This window comes from Phyllopteryx taeniolatus, chromosome 10 (genome assembly GCF_024500385.1).
Source record: "Phyllopteryx taeniolatus isolate TA_2022b chromosome 10, UOR_Ptae_1.2, whole genome shotgun sequence".
In the NCBI taxonomy this organism is placed as follows: Eukaryota; Metazoa; Chordata; class Actinopteri; order Syngnathiformes; family Syngnathidae; genus Phyllopteryx; species Phyllopteryx taeniolatus.
Window position 1 is genome coordinate 7546824 of NC_084511.1, and position 19826 is coordinate 7566649.

Below are 19826 nucleotides of genomic sequence, written 5' to 3' on the forward strand. Positions count from 1 at the left end.
ACTAAACTAAAAACAGAATACAGCGAAACCTCATTTTAACAGACACGCTTTTATAGTAATCGAAAGTGGGGCCTCCATGTAAATTAGCCATGTGCTCGCGCGGTGTCTCTCTGCAGTCTTAAAAACGGCAGAGGAGGTAAATTTGGTAAACTTTTCAAACATTTTGAAACTTTTTATATTTTCAGTATTAACATGTTGTACTGTATTGTGTGTTTTAGGCCATAAAAAGAGTTTAAAACACTCAGCAATCGGTCGTAACGGATGACACCCCCCATTAGTCAGATACACCGGTTTTAAGATCACTGCATTGTGTTTTAGGATCAATTTCAAGGTTGTTGTTTTGTTTGTTTGTTTAACTAGTTTTTAAATGTTTTTTACAGTCATTGGCCATTATATTTATTTGATATACTTTTATTATAACAACCCTCACGGGTCCTGAGGTCCTCAGGCACCAGCCTTTTAATTATTCAAAAAACTGTCTAGTATCGCTGCGTGGTTAATACTGATGCCACACCATTAACAACATTTAAGACTGATTCCCTTTTGGCCAACTGCAGCAACAAAACCACTGTGATTAGTGTCCAATCATGTTTCCTTCCCACATTAAAACAGCACAATATGCCTACTGCCTACCCATTTGGAAATTAGAATCTTAAAATAGATGTGAATGAATTTGAGAAGTGGCTTACAGTACCCTGAGAGTAGAGGAACAATTTAGGTGAGAGCCCAAAAAGATCCATATTGTTGTAGTGAGGTCATCAGTGGAAAATAAAAAAATAAAAATAATTACTGCTTGTGGGCCCCAACCGTTTTCCTCACATGCTATGTCCCCACCCAAAAGCAAAAACAAATTGGGGAAAGCCCTGAGGGACATTCAGTGGCAGCATAATGAGTTCACCTCCAGGAAACGTTTTTTATGCTCAATTAATAAATGAAGAGTTTTTTGGCATAAAAGTATAGTATAAAAATGTCAAATGACCATTTAGAATAAAAACAAAATGTCCTTTTCTTTCCAGTGGGAGCCCTAATTTGCTTAAAAGCTACAAACCAAACTGGGAGATGCATTCCTCAGATGGGCAGTTCATAGGCGCTGTTGTAAACATCTCCACCAACTTCCATCTGGTGAATTTGGGCTGTCTGACTTGCCCCCACCTTCCTCAATCACCTCTGATCGCAATGTAAGGAGTTCCTTGGTTGCTTGTGACTGGAACGTGAGTGGATGAATGAACCTCTTGTACGATCACGTCTGCATCAGCAACTTCATTGACCACCAGTTGTGTTGACTTTAACACCAAATATAGAAGCGCCTCGCCACGTAATGTGCCCTCTTTAGAAACTGCAGTGTGAGGGTGTGGCTATGACGGCCCGGTGGTATGACATCTTCTACAGCCAATCATTTATTACGCTGCCCCACCCCCACCCACCCACCCAATGTGCAATAAGTCTAATGGTGAAATCAGAGCCAGATGATATCACTGTGCTACTGTACACTGTTGTAGCAGTTTCAAAGCCAATGAGGGCAGCAGGAACTGAGCAATAGAACAATGTTTGCTAAAAAAAGAACAAATAATATGTTCAAGTATCATGTTATGAATAAGAAAAATGATGGTTTAAGACCAAATTAGAACAGAAAAAGGTAGAACGGCACTCCTTAAAGCACAGAACCCGTCAAAGACAGAGCAACCCTTATTCGTTAGGGTTTGGCTGCACACTACATACTACTTGACACCTCTCTACACGGCATAGTCGCTTTTTCAATGTCAAAAGGGGTACTTTTGGGTACAGCCACTTTTTCTAGTATCTAGTCATGCGTCTGTCCAAGCATGCAAAGCCAATAGCATTTGGAATGTACTACTGATTACTTATTGGTAGAGCAGATTCTGCAGTAGTATTATACAGTACTTCATTTTGTTGCACTGGTTCGTTTTCTTACGGCCCTTAATCTCCTCTATAATGTCTGGATGTCTACTTACCAATGATGCCAGTAACACGATAGTAATGTGTTACTCTAATGTGACCACTTTTGAAAAGTAACGAGTAATTAACACTTTGCTATATGCACACAAGTAATCAGAGTTCTTATTCACACTACCATGCAGACCTGTTGCCAGATCCCGGTCTTAAGTCGGGCACATCAAATTCATGGAGAGCACAATTATTATTACTTTAGAAACAATAGCCTTCATATTTTTTTATAATTCTATAGCCTACTCGAGTCACGAAGCACTGACACACGTACTGTCATCATCATGTTAAACATACCCAACAGCAAGTATAACCAGCTAGGACACCAGTCCTCATAACTGAAAGCAATGGTATCAATATCCACAAAACACCCGTGTTCAACTTATGAGATGTAACATAGAAGCATCGCTCAAAACCTGAAAAGCACCATGGCGGCTACAGTTTAAGGGCTCAACAGAGGGACATGCGTTGACAACAAGTGCGTGGTTTCACCGTCACTGCAGTATTTTTGTCATTTTCTTTCGTAAAAGTGTCAGAAAGGTTCTAAATTTCATTTTGAAACGGCAAGATTTAGAGCTTAAGTGATGGAAAGGAGTATTATAGTCAAATATGTGAAGCTATGGAACAATCTAAGTATAGAAACAAAAGACTCAACCTCAATTAATATATTTAAAACGTGGTCAGCAAAATAGGTGAACAATCATTTAGAAGACTTCATCATTTATTTGGAGATGCTGAATAGAAATTTGATTGTGAAATTAAAATGTTTTGTTTTCGGTGGTGTAGTGTAAGTAATTTTACTGACTGAATGTAACTAATGAAGTAATGAAAGTATCTGTAGAGTAACAAAGTTATTTTTTCCAACGTAACGCAACACTGTTCCTTCTCCTGGCCAACAATCACATGCAGAAGTACATAGAAACAGAAGACTCTCTTCCTTTGCCCATGCTCCAACTCTACAAAGATTATTTGGGAATTCATTTGGAAAAACCACAAACTATTTCTTTTTTCAAACAAAAAAAATTGTGAAAACGCCTCCTTGGAAGAGGGAATAAAAAAGTTGTCGCTATGCCACCCAAACTCAATGCTTGTACCTCAGTTTGCCTTCACATAAAACTGTTGAGAAACCTCACTTCCTGTTTTCACATGACTGTTTATAAGCATTATACGTTGTCATAGAAACTGACTTTAGCAAAATAGGAGATACATAAACGCAAAAACAATAATGTGATGGGGGAGACGAGGAAGATTTCCTCTTCTTCCTTCCCAGTTAGACAACTACTAAAAATAAGTGAGCGTTCATGTCGTAATATTTCTGTTAAATATACTGCATAGCATTTTAACAGGCTATGCAGTTGAAGAGTGGAGCAAGGGTGGAGGGTGAGGTTTTACGTGGAAAAGCTGTCTGGGTCTGCCCGCCTTCCTGATCATTACCAAGGGGTTTCCCACCACTCAGCAGTAATGCTGACCATCATTCTCAACCTTTTCTTTTCTCTCTCTCGCCTCTTTCCTCTCTCCCTGCCCTGTTTTCTCTAAAGAGTGGGAGCCTTTCCTTATAAGGTGTGGTGACAAGCGGCCCGAGCCCGACTTCTCCCTGGGAGCTATGTGGAAGGTGTTTCCCGAGGCTCCCGCTGACCGACTCAAACGCACAGGAAGGTAAACAGGAGGCAGATAAAAAGTGCTGACATCACAGCCTGTTTTCATACTGCCTCTGTATGGTCATTTTAGGCAGTGAGATGTTATGTCTGTGGAGCAGGCTTGAGGAAGACAGCAGAAATTGAGAAACTAAGTCCTTTCCTAGCATAGAACCCCTGGAAATGTCAAAATCGGGGCAGCAGTCGTTTATTTCATTAAGGAAACTTGAATGGGTAATATTGAATGTTATCGTGGCGTAAATCAAAAATGTTTCAGAAACCGCTTCTATTTCTGCCAGTTGCTATTTGGATTTCAATCTAAAGAGAAGGGCTGCAGACTCCTGCTTTTGTGTCGGTTGCCTTCAAAACAATGTTTCAGTTTTTTTTTGAGAGTTGACTGACTTTAACTTGCGGCACGGTGGCCGACTGGTTAGAGCGTCAGCCTCACAGTTCTGAGGTGCGGGGTTCAATCCCCGGCCCCGCCTGTGTGGAGTTTGCATGTTCTCCCCGTGCCTGCGTGGGTTTTCTCCGGGCACTCCGGTTTCCTCCCACATCCCAAAAACCTAAATTAATTGGAGACTCTAAATTGCCCGTAGGCATGACTGTGAGTGCGAATGGTTGTTTGTTTGTTTGTATTTGCCCTGCGATTGGCTGGCAACCAGTTCAGGGTGTACCCCGCCTCCTGCCCGATAACAGCTGGGATAGGCTCCAGCACACCCGCGACCCTAGTGAGGAGAAGCGGCTCAGAAAATGGATGGATGGATGACTTTAACTTGACACTCAGTAACTAAAATCTCTCTTAAGCATTTGTCTCATTGACAGCTAATACAATACTTGGCGTCTCAATAGAGAACCCTAAGAGATGTTGGTTCTGGTCATACAGTACATCTTATGCACGTCCCTCCTTGATGTGAGTATGAATGAATGTTATCGCTCTGAGCCTCCAAGAGTACCTGGAAAATCCCTTCAGTCCCCTCTATTAAGTTTTATTTGTTCTCTCGAGGTAGCATGGTAGGTGCTAAATCGAGATGATGAAAGAAGGTCTCAATCCATTGCAATAAATAGAACGACTGCACGGAATTGAGCTTCTCACACGGAGAACAATGACCTACATAGGGTGACAGCTCCACTGACAAAGGTAACCTTTAGGTTTTAGGTGTCCTGCAGAAAGGGCTTCAGAATGATAGCCCAGACTAAGGTCGATAGCGATGAGAAAACAGACTTTTTCTAAACTACATACACGAGTGATGAAGTGGTGTTCTTTGTTTTTGTTTTTTCAAAGCAAGGTGTTTTCATAATTTTACTCGGTGCTATTTACATGAGAGGTGCAATACATTAAAAAGAGAGTATCTGTAGTTCAAAATGTAATAATAAGCATGTTGATAAATAATGTTAACTGTATACTTGAAGGCGGCACGGTGGCCGACTGGTTAGAGCGTCAGCCTCACAGTTCTGAGGACCGGGTATCAATCCCCGGCCCCGGCTGTGTGGAGTTTGCATGTTCTCCCCGTGCCAGCGTGGGTTTTCTCCGGGCACTCCGGTTTCCTCCCACATCTGAAAATCATGCATGAATTGGAGACTCTAAATTGCCTGTAGGTGTGAATGTGAGTGCGAATGGTTGTTTGTTGCATGTGCCCTGGGATTGGCCTCCTGCCCGATGATTGCTGGGATAGGCTCCAGCACGCCTGCGACCCTAGTGAGGAGAAGCGGCTCAGAAAATGGATGGATGGATGTATACTTGAAAAAAATATGGCTCTAAAATGAGATGTCATTCGATTACAGGTGTACCACATATTGTTGGAAATGAGTGTACATTTTCTTCCTATTTCCGAGGCAGTCATTTAGTGTAAGAGTAAGGTTTCGAGGGCACGCTGGAGAGGTAAACAAGAGTAGTTGGAACAGCCATAAAACCAGAAGGTGGGTTTTTTGGTCACGTGGTGGATGATGGGTTCAGATGTGTAAGAGAAAGCAAGCAAAAAGTAGTAGAAGAAGGGTCTCTGTCTGAAGAAGGACGACTGATATTGGAGACGTTGTGTGACTCAGACTCTCACTCTGCAAGTGCAGTAGCAACACGTTGCATGCGCATTGCAAACTCACACCGCCCTGGACACACAATGTTGCTGTGGAGCAATATGAAACCATTGTTGTTGATACTGGTAACCAGGCACGGAGGAAGATAATGTGAGTCATACACAGAATAATTGACTTCTGACATCTTCTGAACTGAAATGTTCCAAGTGAGAGCGGCCTGTCACGAGAATAAAGTCAAATTTTGTCTTGTACAAATACTGTATTGTAACTATCAGAACAGTGCCCCTTTTTTTTTTTTTTTTTTGGGGATGAAATGGAATTATAAACCATCCTACCTATAACAACTTTAATGCACCCATTAGATACAATTAACACGTAATCTGCACAGGATATCCAGTAGAGATAGATGATATAGATGCATTGTGAAAAGGATGGCAGTTGTGATACTGTAACTGAGGGATGCTTGAAGGATTGTGTAAAATCCATCCTTAACCTTCCAAAGTATTTATCTGTAAACACAGATGGAGGTAGACACTTATAAAAGACCAGAAAGCATAAGCCACTCATCTTGTACTTGACCGCACTATAGAATGCCAGATGGTGGGAAAAAAAAAAAAAAAAACGCTACCGGCAGAGAGCGGCGCTGAGAACGAGACATGACCAGGAGGCTCATACACCCATGGGTCAGTGTGTCACACCACGTTATGAGACCTCAGCACACGGCGCTTTGCATCTGTCAAGATGTCTTTGCTTCCGCTTGGAACTGCTTCCACCAAGACACTTATTGCATTGCTGCACCAACCATATGGTGTGTAGCCACACAGAAAAGAGCTCTGTCTCCATGTGTTATTAGTCACCACATCATCTTGTGCTGCTCTTCTCCCTGGAGTCTTAGTTGTTCGTGTCGCTAACCACAATGTAGAGTGACGCACACGCTTACGTAACACATTGTTGTCTGCAGAGGATAGGAATTCAAGAAACATGTTTAATGAACCAAAACAGAAGGAATGTGTCTTGTTTGTTTCTTATTTAATATTACTGTACCATTTGACCTTTTTTTTTTTTTTTTTTAACTCAGTTTATACGTTGATTTATGAGTTATATACCAAAATACATTGGCCACAACATTGGGTGCAGTTGCACAATTGAATAAGACAAAAGAACAGTAACATCATTATACAAGGTTGCTGTAATAAAAAAAAGTCATATTTTGATTTAAACTGTCAGAGTAATTTTTAAAATTGTACTTATGACCTCAATGGATGTGACAGGTGTGTGCAGTGAGTGCATTTTTGTTTTGTTTTTATACAGTTAAGAGGTCGCAACTCAATTGTATGTCTAAAACATTCATTTGATTCTGAATAACCTCTAAATGTAGGCATAAAGTCCTGATGTTTGGTTAGGCCCAATAAAGATACAAAGTAAAATAATACAGGTATATAGCACAAATAATGATAATCCACCCCAGTGAGGGCATGCTAGGCCAGTTGTGTTTTGTTGTGATTAAAAATTTGGGATCACCTTTTGGGCCAAAGCTAAAAGGGAGAAAAACTCCTCATCGCCATACCTTGTATTTCCTTCGCCGAAGCCAGTGGTTCTTAACCCGGGTTTGATCGAACCCCATTGGTTCGATGAGACAGTCGCTTGGGTTCAACGGAGGACTCGACACACGGCGTGTGCGTGCGTGCATGTATCCATCAAAGCCTTTTTACACTGCATTTTGAATGGCGTGTTCATGCTGTTCAAAACGCAACGCTGCGTCAAGGTGGGCGTTTACCATTGCCTCGAGTTGAAATGCTTTGTTCTTTTTTTAAACTATCTTTATTTAACAATATTTCAACAAAACACTTGAGTTGATAGCTGTGCTGTGGCGTCAGACAGCGCATCCAATAATTAAAAACGAGCCCCAAAAAAATCTACTGTTACCGATGTACCCTTTTCAAGGATTGTAGAAATAACATCAAGAAAAGAAACAGATTTGGTTGTAAATTTTCACAGCAAAGTCCGTTCCTCTGATATGAGAGTGGCACTTACCAAGGGGAATGGCAACAGCAAAATTCACATTCACTTACAGTAAATGTTCATTGAATTGAATTTTGTGTTAGTTTTTTTGTGTGAAATTCATGTTTTGTTGGTTTTGTTCTTTTAACACAATGATTTTGTGTGCAACTGATGCGTGGTTCATTTTGTGCATGACCTGGGCGACTGAGAATCTACGCAGACAATATATATATAAATATATACCTGTTTTCAATTTGAAATAAACCATATTATATTTTTCAAAATTAGGAAGGGTTCTGTGAACTCCAGATGTTCCGTACCTCCAACAAGGTTAAGAACCACTGGCCTAAACCATATATGTTCACACCACTCTGCTGTATTTACATTCCCATTGGTTTGGGAGTCAGACATGCAAGCAAAGACCTGCTCAAGGCTGCATGTGCACTTTGTCAAGGGCATGTCTGTCTGAGTATGTGTGTGCATATGTGAGAGATGCAAAACAGCATCTACTAATGTTCATCTTTTAAAGGCAGGTGTCTGCTATCGTCTTTAATATAATCTTTTTGAATATGTGTCTTATCTTCTTACATAAAACACTGTGATGACTTCCATAAATTGGTACACAAGAGGAGAAAGCGGTTGTGTAATCCTGGAATGACACTCTTATCGGGACATACACTGGGCACTCTGAAGGTCAACTGATAGAAGGTTCCATGCTTCATTCTTTTATCTATCCCAGCTATCTTCGGGCGAGAGGCGGGGTCCACCCTGAACTGGTCGCCAGCCAATCGCAGGGCACATATAAGTAAACGACCATTCACACTCACATTCACACCTACGGGTAATTTAGAGTCTTCAATTAACCTACCGTGCATGTTTTTTGGGATGTGGGAGGAAACCGGAGTACCCGGAGAAAACCCACGCAGGCCCGGTCCTCAGAACTGTGAGGCAGATGTGCTAACCGGTCGCCCTTATAATACAATATTATTCCCAAAAATTTAAACATAATCATTTGTTCTTTTCAATTGCTAACCTTTTAATTTTCATACTCCTTGCCTTCTACAAATTGTTGTGGCCAAACTGTGAACGGTTGTTTTGATTTAATACAAATTTGCAGCAAAAGCTTGTTGCATCGCCACAATCTCCACAACAGCGCAACAGAAAGTTAACAGTCTCTGAATATCCTGCACAATATCATCTTGCTATATCAGGCACATCTTTGAGGAAGGCGGAAGCTTGTAATTTTCTGTGTTATACAAACCTGAAAATAACTCTATTGTGTCGATTATTCTTGGATAATCTGTGATTTCATATGACTAATCAGGATGATTCATATTCTCTGTCTGATTCAATGTTCTTTGTCAACATCAGTCGTAAAGTGGATTCGACATCAACATGAACCAGGCAGATTTCTCGTGAAATATGACTGCACATACTATATTGTGCATTGTCTTGTCATGTATTAACCAGCAACAATTTGATCAGAAACTTTTTACAAACAATTTTAAAAGAAACTGAACTGCACTGAGTAGACACTGGCTGTTCTCATGCTACGTAATATCTTGGCACTGTTACTTAGCACTGTTACTTGGCACGTAAAAGGAAAAATACATATATACAAGTAAAAGGTCATTCAAACTTAAAAGGAACACAATATGTTGCAACACCTTTGACCTACATAGATTACAAAAAGGATGGTTGACATCTGATTAATTACAATTTTGAATCAAATTCCCCCGTAGGACACAGGTGTCATGTTTGACATTCTGCCAAAAGCATGTCGCTTGCTATCCAAGACGTCCTTTAACCAGAAGCTGAGCTGCACTGTGTTTGTTAACGGACTAGGTGTGTGGCTAGAGCACGAGGCAGTTACACTTTTGTATCCTACCTAGTACCTGTATGTTCCGTGTGAAAACACTAATCCTTGCCCGGTCATGTTATATAGTTGCCCATACATTTATTTTAATCATTTTGCGATAGATAACTGGTTTTGTACACGAGTCAGGGAAAATTGTTTTCGCGAGCCACATAAAATTATGTGCAGAGTCAGATCTGAGCCGTGGGCCTCGAGTTTTGCACCTGTGCAATAGAAATTTTAATCATTCATACTCGTGCCAAATGTTAATATCTGCTAATAACTGTAATGTTTAAAGTAGAGTTGAGTCTCTTCACATAAAGACTACATGCAGCTCACTTTCCTGTGTACATTCTGTTCTTCTAATATTATTCAACTTTGCCATATTGAGATGAGCAGCCAGGACAGAGACAGATGTGTTGTTTCCAAACTCACAGATTCTATCGTCATCACACTTTTCCTTCTCGCCATCACAGTATTCTTCTGTGTGTCATCACAAAACAACACTTCTGGAGTTAGTTAATCGTTCCGCTACTCTGAAATAAAGGAGTGCATTTTATTTCATTTAAAACTATGGTATCTGTATTTTTTAACAATTTTCATTTCTATAGAATTGGAGGTCAAATTCCAAGATTCAACAGTGTAAACTGACTTTGTGTGAATATATTGGATTCTTTTTCTTTTTTTTCTTTTCCATCACTCGAATTGCCAATATTAGGTATGACACAGTGTCTAAAAATTATCACATTGCATTCTGTGTTTCATAATAAATGCAGCCTGGTTATTCTATTTGGAGTGTGGGGAAAGGGTTCTCTACACACCCAGGAAAAACTCAATCATCCTGTGTCAACCAGCACTGATGTGTATCCCAGATACATATACACACCAACCCGCCTTGTTTTGGTATGTCATGAATAAGTCATTCCTAAGGTAGGCTATTTTAGGACTAATAACTGAAACAGAGATGACTCCTTATTACGCTTGCAAATGTGGGTGTCACAGTTTTTCCAGCTGTGTTATTGTGTCTCTGCTTGCTTTTATTACCATGGAAACCAGTTCCACACTAAAGGAAACCCCATAATTACTCTTGACTAATCATCACAGGGGAACTCATTCTGGAATCATGTCAGGACCATGCACCAGAATAGAATATCACATCCCAAATGAGTTCGCTGTGTGTTAACTCACACAATCAGGAGGACATTTCATTCATTATTTTAAAAGTATGAGTAAATATAATTAAACATAGGTGAGAAATGGTTCATGGCCTGGTCAGTTCTGGAAATCTAACTGAGCACAGATGTGTGTCACGGGAGTCCTGGTGCTAGTTCTTTCCGCAGAAAAGTGAGACAAAGTTGACACACATGCAGTGCCTGGTGGCCATTGTGTGTCACAATCTGTGTTGCTGCAGCCTGTGCCAGTGGCCACAAAACACTAATTCCTTGTTAGGCTCTTTCAGATAAGTCGATGGATTATCTCTACTGAAAGGAACCCTAAAAAAAACGGTCTTGAACTTTACTTGTGATCAGGTGTTGGTTATGCAATACGCTATGAAAATGTGTTGATTTATTTGATCTGTGGTTACCCGAGAGTAAAGCAGAGGCCCCGTTTATATGCGGAGCTCTCTAAATAGCTGATGAGGCCTTGGAGCACTCTATGTACAGTATGCTAATGTTTGTGTGTGCGTGCATGCGTGCGTGTGTGTATATGTGTGTGTGTGTTCGTGCAAAACTGCAGCCTCCATGTTCATGTCCATGATTATAGCAGATATAGCTTATTGAAGCTTGTGTAAAATTCAAGAAAATACAACAGTATACAGTAAACGACAACTACTGTACATTGTAATGGACCGCAAGGGCCTTACTATTGACCTTACGATTGACCAAGTCTCTATTACACCTTAGATTACTAGTTGCTGCCCTGTACAATATTAACGTTTCCCTGCCAGAGAGGTGACATTCCATGTTCCTAGAGTCAGCTTCTGTAGCCAGGGATCGGCCCGCCAAGGTCCTCGCCTTTGGCCGCCACCCGGCTCGTTTTGCACCCGACCCCCTTGGCCGGTCCACGGGATGCAGGTCCGGCTGCCACGATCTCTGAATCGAGGGGCACACCCTTGGTAACGGTCATCACTTTCTGGCCCACCAAAAATGAGAAGACAGTTGTTTTCTCTCTTTAGATAAGATGCAGGAATAAATTCTGGGTTTTGCTTTGCACAATGTAATGATAATGTCAGATTTTTCTTGCAGTTAAATTAGGCTTAAAAAGAATTCACAGTACCGCAAAGAGGGACACTTTGTCTTCTTTTTGTCATTTTGGATGCTGATTATGAGATTCAGTCTACAGAACATATTCTGATCGGCATTTACCTTCCCCACACCTCTGAAGGGACAGTTAAAGATGTTGGTATGTTTATGTTCTCAGTTACATTACCTCGATAACAGTGGAATCTTCCAGCAACAGAAAATAATTCATAATCATATTATTCACCTTATTGAAAACCTACAAGTACTGTACATGTTTACCTTTAGAAACCTCAGAAGTCAGAGCTACTGCAAATTGAATGTCATTCATTTTGATTCAGGCTAAATTGAGTAAAACTGCCATGAAGGTGCGAAGCAGGTTAATCTTATCTGGTTAATGACCAGAATGTGTAGACAAAAACCCCAGCACCACCAGCCACGATCTCACTCTAACACTATCAAATCTCCTCAGCTTTAGGAGTAGAAATAGAAGCTATTATATAATCAAATCACTTTATACTCAACATGAAAAAAAACTCTTTGTTATCGCCAGGAGAATACTTTTTAAAGCAAATCTTAGCCTTCTATGCTGATTGCCTCATGATGTTTGTATTTTAAAATACTACTGTACAAGTACTGCTCAATGTTTGTGGGATTCAACTTTCAACAAAATAATTGTTTTAAGGTTCTTTCAGGTGAAAATGTACACTATTAAATAAAAGTCTAGCCATATGATTAATCAGCATCAGGCTTTGTGTCATTCATAGGAAGCTTTTAACACTATACAAGACAAATTTCGGGACTTAAAATTGTTTGGAAATTCTGAAAAAAAACTTCATGATGTATTGTAACTCAAAGACTAAACCACGGGACTTGCCTTCTATATTTACATCTCAGGTGTACGTGTGTCACATCTTATAAAAATTAATGTTTTTTTAATTAATGATACACTCTTTTAAACCTCAAATTCAGCAGCTTGTCAAGAAGATGAAATTGCGTCTGAGGTTTTATTTCAGAAACAAGTCCTGTTTCTCATTTGCTGCAAAAAAAAAATAAAAAAAAAAATTGACTATGGTGATGTTTTGTACATGGATGCATCTTCGCAGTGTCTTTGGTCTCTGGATACTGTATATCATAAAGCTTTGTGGTTTATTACAGGTCTTAAGGCTTTAACACATCATTATGACTTATACTCTTGTGTTGGTTGGTCTGCGTTGTCTGTTCGAAGACATAATCGTTGCCATGTTTTTATTTATAAAGCAATTCTTAATCTGCTTCCATTTTACGTTGTGATTTTATCAGGCAGAGAAATATTGGAACTTATAGTCTTCGTTCTGTTACTCATTCACAAGACCTGTTTTTTCTGTCTGTTCCTAAAGTATGTCTTTAAATGGGAAAAGGGAGTTTTAGACATGTGGCTCCTGCAGCGTGGAACCCCTTGCAGGAAAAATTGGGCCTGCCTAAGGGAGCGGCTCGCTTTAAATGTTTTAAAAAGTAAATTGAAAGGCTTGGATGATGATGCAATGGAAAGTTAGTTGGTACTGATGAAATACATGTGGAGGTATGGAAACATCGAGGAGAGGTGGCTGTGGAGTTTTTGACCAGCTTGTTCAACAGAATTCTAGCAGATGAGAAGGTGCCTGAGTAATGGAGGAAATGTGTGCTGGTGCCCATTTTTAAGAACAAGGGTGATGTGCAGAGCTGTGGGAACTATAGAGGAATAAAGTTGATGAGCCACACAATGAAGTTATGGGAAAGAGTAGTGGAGGCTAGACTCAGGACAGAAGTGAGTATTTGCGAGCAACAGTATGGTTTCACGCTTAGAAAGAGTACCACAGCTGAATCATTTGCCTTGAGGGTGTTGATGGAGAAGTTCAGAGAAGGTCAGAAGGAGCTAAATTGTGTCTTTGTAGATCTACAGAAAGCTTATGACAGCGTACCCAGAGAGGAACTTTGATACTGCTTGCGGAAGTCTGGAGTGGCAGAGAAGTGTGTTAAAATAGTACAGGACATGTAGGAGGGCAGCAGAACAGTGGTGTGGTGTGCTATAGGTATGACAGATTAACGTGCTAAGGTGTGACAGAGGTGGGACTGCATCATGTTTGTAGTGGTGACATTGTGATGCACAGTGAAAGCGGGTGGAGGAACAGTTAGAAAGATGGAGGCATGCACTGGAAAGCAGAGGAATGAAGATTAGCCGAAGTAAAACAGAATATATGTGCATGAATGAGAGGGGTGGTGGGGGAAGAATGAGGCTACAGGGAGAAGAGATAGCAAGGGTGGAGGACTTTAAATACTTGGGGTCAACCGTCCAGAGCAATGGTGAGTGTGGTCAGGAAGTGAAGAAACGGGTCCAAGCAGGTTGGAACCGGTGGAGGAAGGTGTCTGGTGTGTTATGTGACAGAAGAGTCTGTGCTTGGATGAAGGGCAAAGGCTATAAGACAGTGGTGAGGCCAGCCATGATGTACGGGTGAGAGACAGTGGCACTGAAGAGACAACAGGAAGCAGAGCTGGAGGTGGCCGAAATGTATATGTTGAGGTTGTCGCTAGGAGTAAGCAGGTTGGATAAAATTAGAAATTAGCTCGTCAGAGGGACAGCCAAAGAAGAAGATTCAGGTGTCAGGCTTACATGGAAAAGGATGACACGCTATGACGACCCCTAACAGGACAAGCTGAAAGGAAAAGAAGATTACATTAGTCGGTAAAAAAAATCAGGAAAGCTAATGTTTACCGAGAGCTGCATGGAAACCTTTACCGAGAGATGCATGGAAAGCAAACAAACAAATAAACAAGCAATAAAATTGCCATTTTGACAGGAAGAGAATTAACAAACCATCCAGGATACTGGTGTTGGTTTGTTTAGCTTTTATCTCCACACTTTGATGCATGCAACAATCCTACAGCAAGACTTATCACGTCTCTTGCTTGCTGAAAGTGTTATTGCTTATTTGTTTGTTGAGAAAATGCTACATTTCATGCAGAACCACCCACTGAGTCATCCCTCGCCTACGGAATGAGACTGCTTTGCCCTCATTTGACATTAAGGACCTGCCGATGAAGCCCTTGTGGGCAGAAAGCACAAGAGTCTCCAGTGTTCTATTGTGAAAGCCCTTCTATACAGAGCGCAAGGACATGCAATTGCATTCCAAACAAGGATGACATTCTCTGCCCTGAGAGCACATTTGGTGCACTGTGTGGTAACATCCACTGGGATAAGCATCATCAATGTATGTCAAAAAAATAGTGAGATCATTTTCTCCTCAATGAGTTTTATTCTGGCTATTAGTTTTAAATTGTAATGACAGCTTAACTACTGCACAACTTTAGGTTGTGAACAAACCCTTTTACTGTGTGTTATATCTAAAGGCCTAAATGCTAGTACATCTGCTAGTTCAGCAGCAATTGTGCCTGCTTCACTTTATTGGTGAATAAGTGTTGTGTCTGCGGTTTCGACTGAAGGCATGGCGTCATCTTTGAACATCTGTTGTGTTCCTCTTCAAAATATGTTTTACAAGGGGGGGGGGGTAACTCCTTATGTGGAGGTTTAGCGCGAAACTTGGGTAGAATCGGTTTCTCTGAGTGACACCTGCAAAGCAAATTACCACAGACAATAAACAACAGACAATGCTGTGCAATCGTGATGGTCTGTGGAATTCGTTTATCTTCGATATAATATTCAATTCACGTATAGTCAAGATGTTATTTTCATATGCACAGTAATTAAATTCTTACTTTGGTAGTCTTTCTCCACTTTCAAAAATTTCAATTGCTTGTTTTAGTATAACTTGCACACCCATTATCACAATGTACTTCAAATATTTATTCTATGAAGAGCTCCCTAAAAGACTGGTTATGTTGGTTTTGAATTAATAGAACATGTTTGTTGAGTTACATTTCTGCACCAAGAGATCGTGAAAAAAATTTATTCTTTAAAATGAATGACACTAACATTTATGTCAACGACACAACATATTGTTTGCTTATATTGTTCAATGTTTATTAAAGAGGAAACTTTTCACCAACCGAGTTGATCTAAATCGTAATGCCAAGCTTGTTAGTATGCTACGAGCTAGGCTAATCGAAATGAGTTAGCACAACAGGAGAGGCTCCCTTAATACAGACTTTCAAAATGTGTGACGATATTTCATAGGAGTTCCATCTGTGTTTATATGAATTATCATCACTAAAACAAAACTCAAGGCGGCACGGGGGCCGACTGGTTAGAGCGTCAGCCTCACAGTTCTGAGGACCCGGGTTCAATCCCCGGCCCCGCCTGTGTGGAGTTTGCATGTTCTCCCCGTGCCTGCGTGGGTTTTCTCCGGGCACTCCGGTTTCCTCCCACATCCCAAAAACATGCATGAATTGGAGACTCTAAATTGCCCGTAGGCATGACTGTGAGTGCGAATGGTTGTTTCTTCCTATGTGCCCTGCGATTGGCTGGCAACCAGTTCAGGGTGTACCCCGCCTCCTGCCCGATGACAGCTGGGATAGGCTCCAGCACGCCCGCGACCCTAGTGAGGAGAAGCGGCTCAGAAAATGGATGGATGGAAAACAAAACTCATATACAAAAAAGGAAACAAGTAAATAAAAATCATGATAATGATCATAGGAGAAATGCTGTACATCAATATTTAGTTAATTTAGGAAGAATTGTCATTTCGTAACACACATTTACCTTGTAAGTCATAAAAATGTTTTAATCTGACACAATGTTCTGTTTGAATGAGCTGTACAACATATCCATAGTGTGTTTTGCAAGCTTATGTGGTCTGGGTACCTTGTGCATGACACTGTAAGTTTTATGGTTGTTTATTGTTTGTGATTCTTAACCTTGGCGTTACTGAACTTAACTTGAGAAAACACCTTGCGATAAGTTGCAGATGTTTTTGCTATTGTTTTGGCTGTGCATATGGCAACATTAGCCGTATTTTTAACTGTAAAACATGCATCTTCTGGAACTTCTCTCTCTCTCTCTCTCTCTCTCTTGCTCTCTCTCTCTCTCTATCTCTCTCTCTCGTATGGAGTTAGCATGTTCTTCCCGTGCCTGCGTGGGTTTTCTCCAAGTACTCTAGTTTCCTCCCACATCCCAAAAACATGCATGATAGGTTAGATGAAAACTTTAAATTGCCCATAGGTGGGACTGTGAGTGCGAATGGTTGCTTGTTAATGTGTGCCCTTCAAATGACCGACAAACAGTTCAGGTGCTCAAACTCGAGCCTGCAGGATTCCACTGTAGTCTGATTAATATGGTGCTTGAGAATAAGAATTAAACAAGTTAACTAATCAGTGTCAGGGGGCACCATGTTGTTACTCTGCTGTCAGGCAGTCTGCTGCCCGATAGAAAGTCTAGATTTTTTGGGGGGGAAAATAACTGGTTATATACATTTGAGTAAGGCTGTTTTGTTAAAAATGGATCGCTGTTCCACTTCAATAGGAACTGGAACTGTGGAAGCATCAAAGGTAAGTGTGCAGCTTCATTTTCGCCTATTAATCTGTTTATTGTTCTATTTATTGCATCACCCATGGCTCTTAGACCTTTGTCAAGGAGTCAGTTGCCGTCGTCTGCACTACATGTACATACAGTTTGGTGCCCTTCAAAGACATTTAAGCAATCTATGGTCAGAAGGAATGTTCTCTCCTCTGTGTGATCCACATGACCTGAAAACAAAGTGACGGAGCCTGAGATTAGAGTGAGGTTAATGCGTGAACCCATGTGGGTCACTTGATTCACTGCCATAGAATGTCACATACCATAACTTTAAGGGTAATGGGAGACGTTCGTAGGGGTTTGTGTTGGGCTCCAGTATTTGTACAAACGGACTAAAATAATCACATAGTTTATTTTAAAACAAACATTGTGATGCAAAGGTTGATGTGCTGTACAAGAATTACATGAACTAGATGCAATAACTTCACATTGCCGTCAATTGCTCATGTGTCCAGACTTTAGGGACACCCTGTACAATATCCCCAAAGAGTATTGTTAGTGTTCAGCATGTACTGTAAACTATTGAAAGGATAAATGGAACCTTAAATTACATGTCCGAGATCTCATAAATTAAGTGTTCCAGTTGAAAATTTGTTGAGAAAAAAACTGACCTCACCTCTCCTGATATAGTGTCCTGTCTCCTGCAGTGATGTGCAGTGAGGTTCACAATAGGTGAGGCACTGGGAAAATGCAAAACAAGTGAAGAAGAGCGGGAAATTATATATGGCTACCGGGTTGGAGTGCCGCCCCCCAGAGAAACCGCCCCTTGATTCAGTGGAGAGCTGTGAGACCATGTTATCTATCAGGCCACACCCAATTGTTTCACCAGTCACTTCATTCTGAAAACAATGGTCACATGCTTGTGTGTGTGCACAAAATTATTTCGGGAAGCATGAGATTATTTTAGGAAGGCATTAGTTCCCGAAAGCAAAATATTGTTGTATGAAGACCAAGGGGAAAGGTTTAGCTACTTGAATATATGTTACAAAAAAAAAAACATTTGGAAAAGGTTATACTAAATTAAAAGGCTATATTTAGATCTTTATCAATGTGTTCTTAGTTCAGGGTAATTTCTAAGGATCCTCAGAAGGTCCAGCAGATTCAGGACACGTGGCCGTTAATCTTGCAAAGGTCTCAACACTGACCTCAAGAGTGTTAGAGCCGCCCTTGGGCGACTCACCATTATTTTGACAGCTGAGAGGAAATGACACTAAAGCCGGTCACTGATCCTTCCTGTCCAAGCCAACAGGCTGATGAGTTGACAGTGGGCGTAGAGGAATACAGCATGTCGGTTCTGCGGAGGAGATGGAATATCGCAGGTAACTCCTTGCAAATGCCCAGTCAGAGGTAAAGCTTTGTGAGAATGGCTGAGGGAGCATAAGGACAGAAGAGTTTGAAGGCTTTCCTGCGTTTAGTATACACACCATTCAAAACAATGGGTAATGCGTGGCTTCAGTTGTATATTTCCTGCAATAATCTGGTTTTCATAACTACAATACATGAAAATGCATTATGTTTTATATTTTCTACCATTCATGAGGATGCAACAACACAATAAATCCTGATTTTCAAAAATAAACATAGTAGCAATCAGCATATAATGTCTTGAAGAAAAGATATCTGTATCCACACATTGAGCAACTGATGTGAGACGATGTGATGTGCCAGTCAGCCAGGCTTTTATCACCTTGCTTTGTTAATCATCCAATGGCAGTCCCACTATTTTCGCTTAGATGTTGTTTGAACATCCATCCATCCATTTTCTGAACCGCTTCTCCTCACTAGGGTCGCGGCCGTGCTGGAGCCTATCCCAGCTGTCATCGGGCAGGAGGCGGGGTACACCCTGAACTGGTTGCCAGCCAATCGCAGGGCACATCGAAACAAACAACCATTCGCACTCACAGTCATGCCTACGGGCAATTTAGAGTCTCCAATTCATGCATGTTTTTGGGATGTGGGAGGAAACCGGAGTGCCCAGAGAAAACCCACGCAGGCACGGGGAGAACATGCAAACTCCACACAGGCGGGGCCGGGTATAGAACCCGGGTCCTCGGAACTGTGAGGCTGACGCTCTAACCAGTCGGCCACCGTGCCGCTTGTTTGAACATTTTGAATCAAAATCAATTTCAATTATGAAAAATAAGCTAGTTTTTACAAGCTCATCTTTATGGCACTCTTGTTAGCTCGGTGAAAAAAAATGTACAGACAACAAATTTTTGCACCGGCCTGCCTGCCGGGTGTTTGTTGTTAGCATTCTTAAAAATAACTATTATTATTCATCTAACAACTAATGCGGTTCCACTTGCTGAAATATTCTATTTAATTAAAGGAGGCATATTGCACATGTTTTCCACTATTTGAAACAATTCCCAGGTTTCTTGATCATATATAGTATCTGTGACGTGCGTTCATCAAAATATCCTAAGGATCAAGAATTATTGCACGTTTCACCCTTTTCTTAGACCTTTGCTGAAATTAATCATTGTTGATGGTGCAGTCCTCTGGAATAAGCCCATGCTCACCCCAACCCCTCTATTGCCGGTTGTATTGCCTTTTGAAACTCCATTCCAGCTACAATCATTGCAGGAGATAATCACCCAGTGAACACAATC

The 19826-nt window shown here is 40.9% G+C and overlaps 2 long non-coding RNA genes across 2 annotated transcripts in view; one reads left to right on the forward strand and one right to left on the reverse strand.

Moving 5' to 3' along the window:
* Nucleotides 1-19826, forward strand: part of LOC133484300 (uncharacterized) — a 130198-nt gene that overhangs the window by 42081 nt on the left and 68291 nt on the right. The gene's annotated exons all lie outside the window — the stretch shown is intronic.
* Nucleotides 15699-19110, reverse strand: LOC133485135 (uncharacterized). The gene is made up of 2 exons (XR_009790624.1): nt 17831-19110; nt 15699-17384 (listed from the first exon to the last, which is right to left on the reverse strand). It is a non-coding gene; the product is annotated as an uncharacterized LOC133485135 (long non-coding RNA).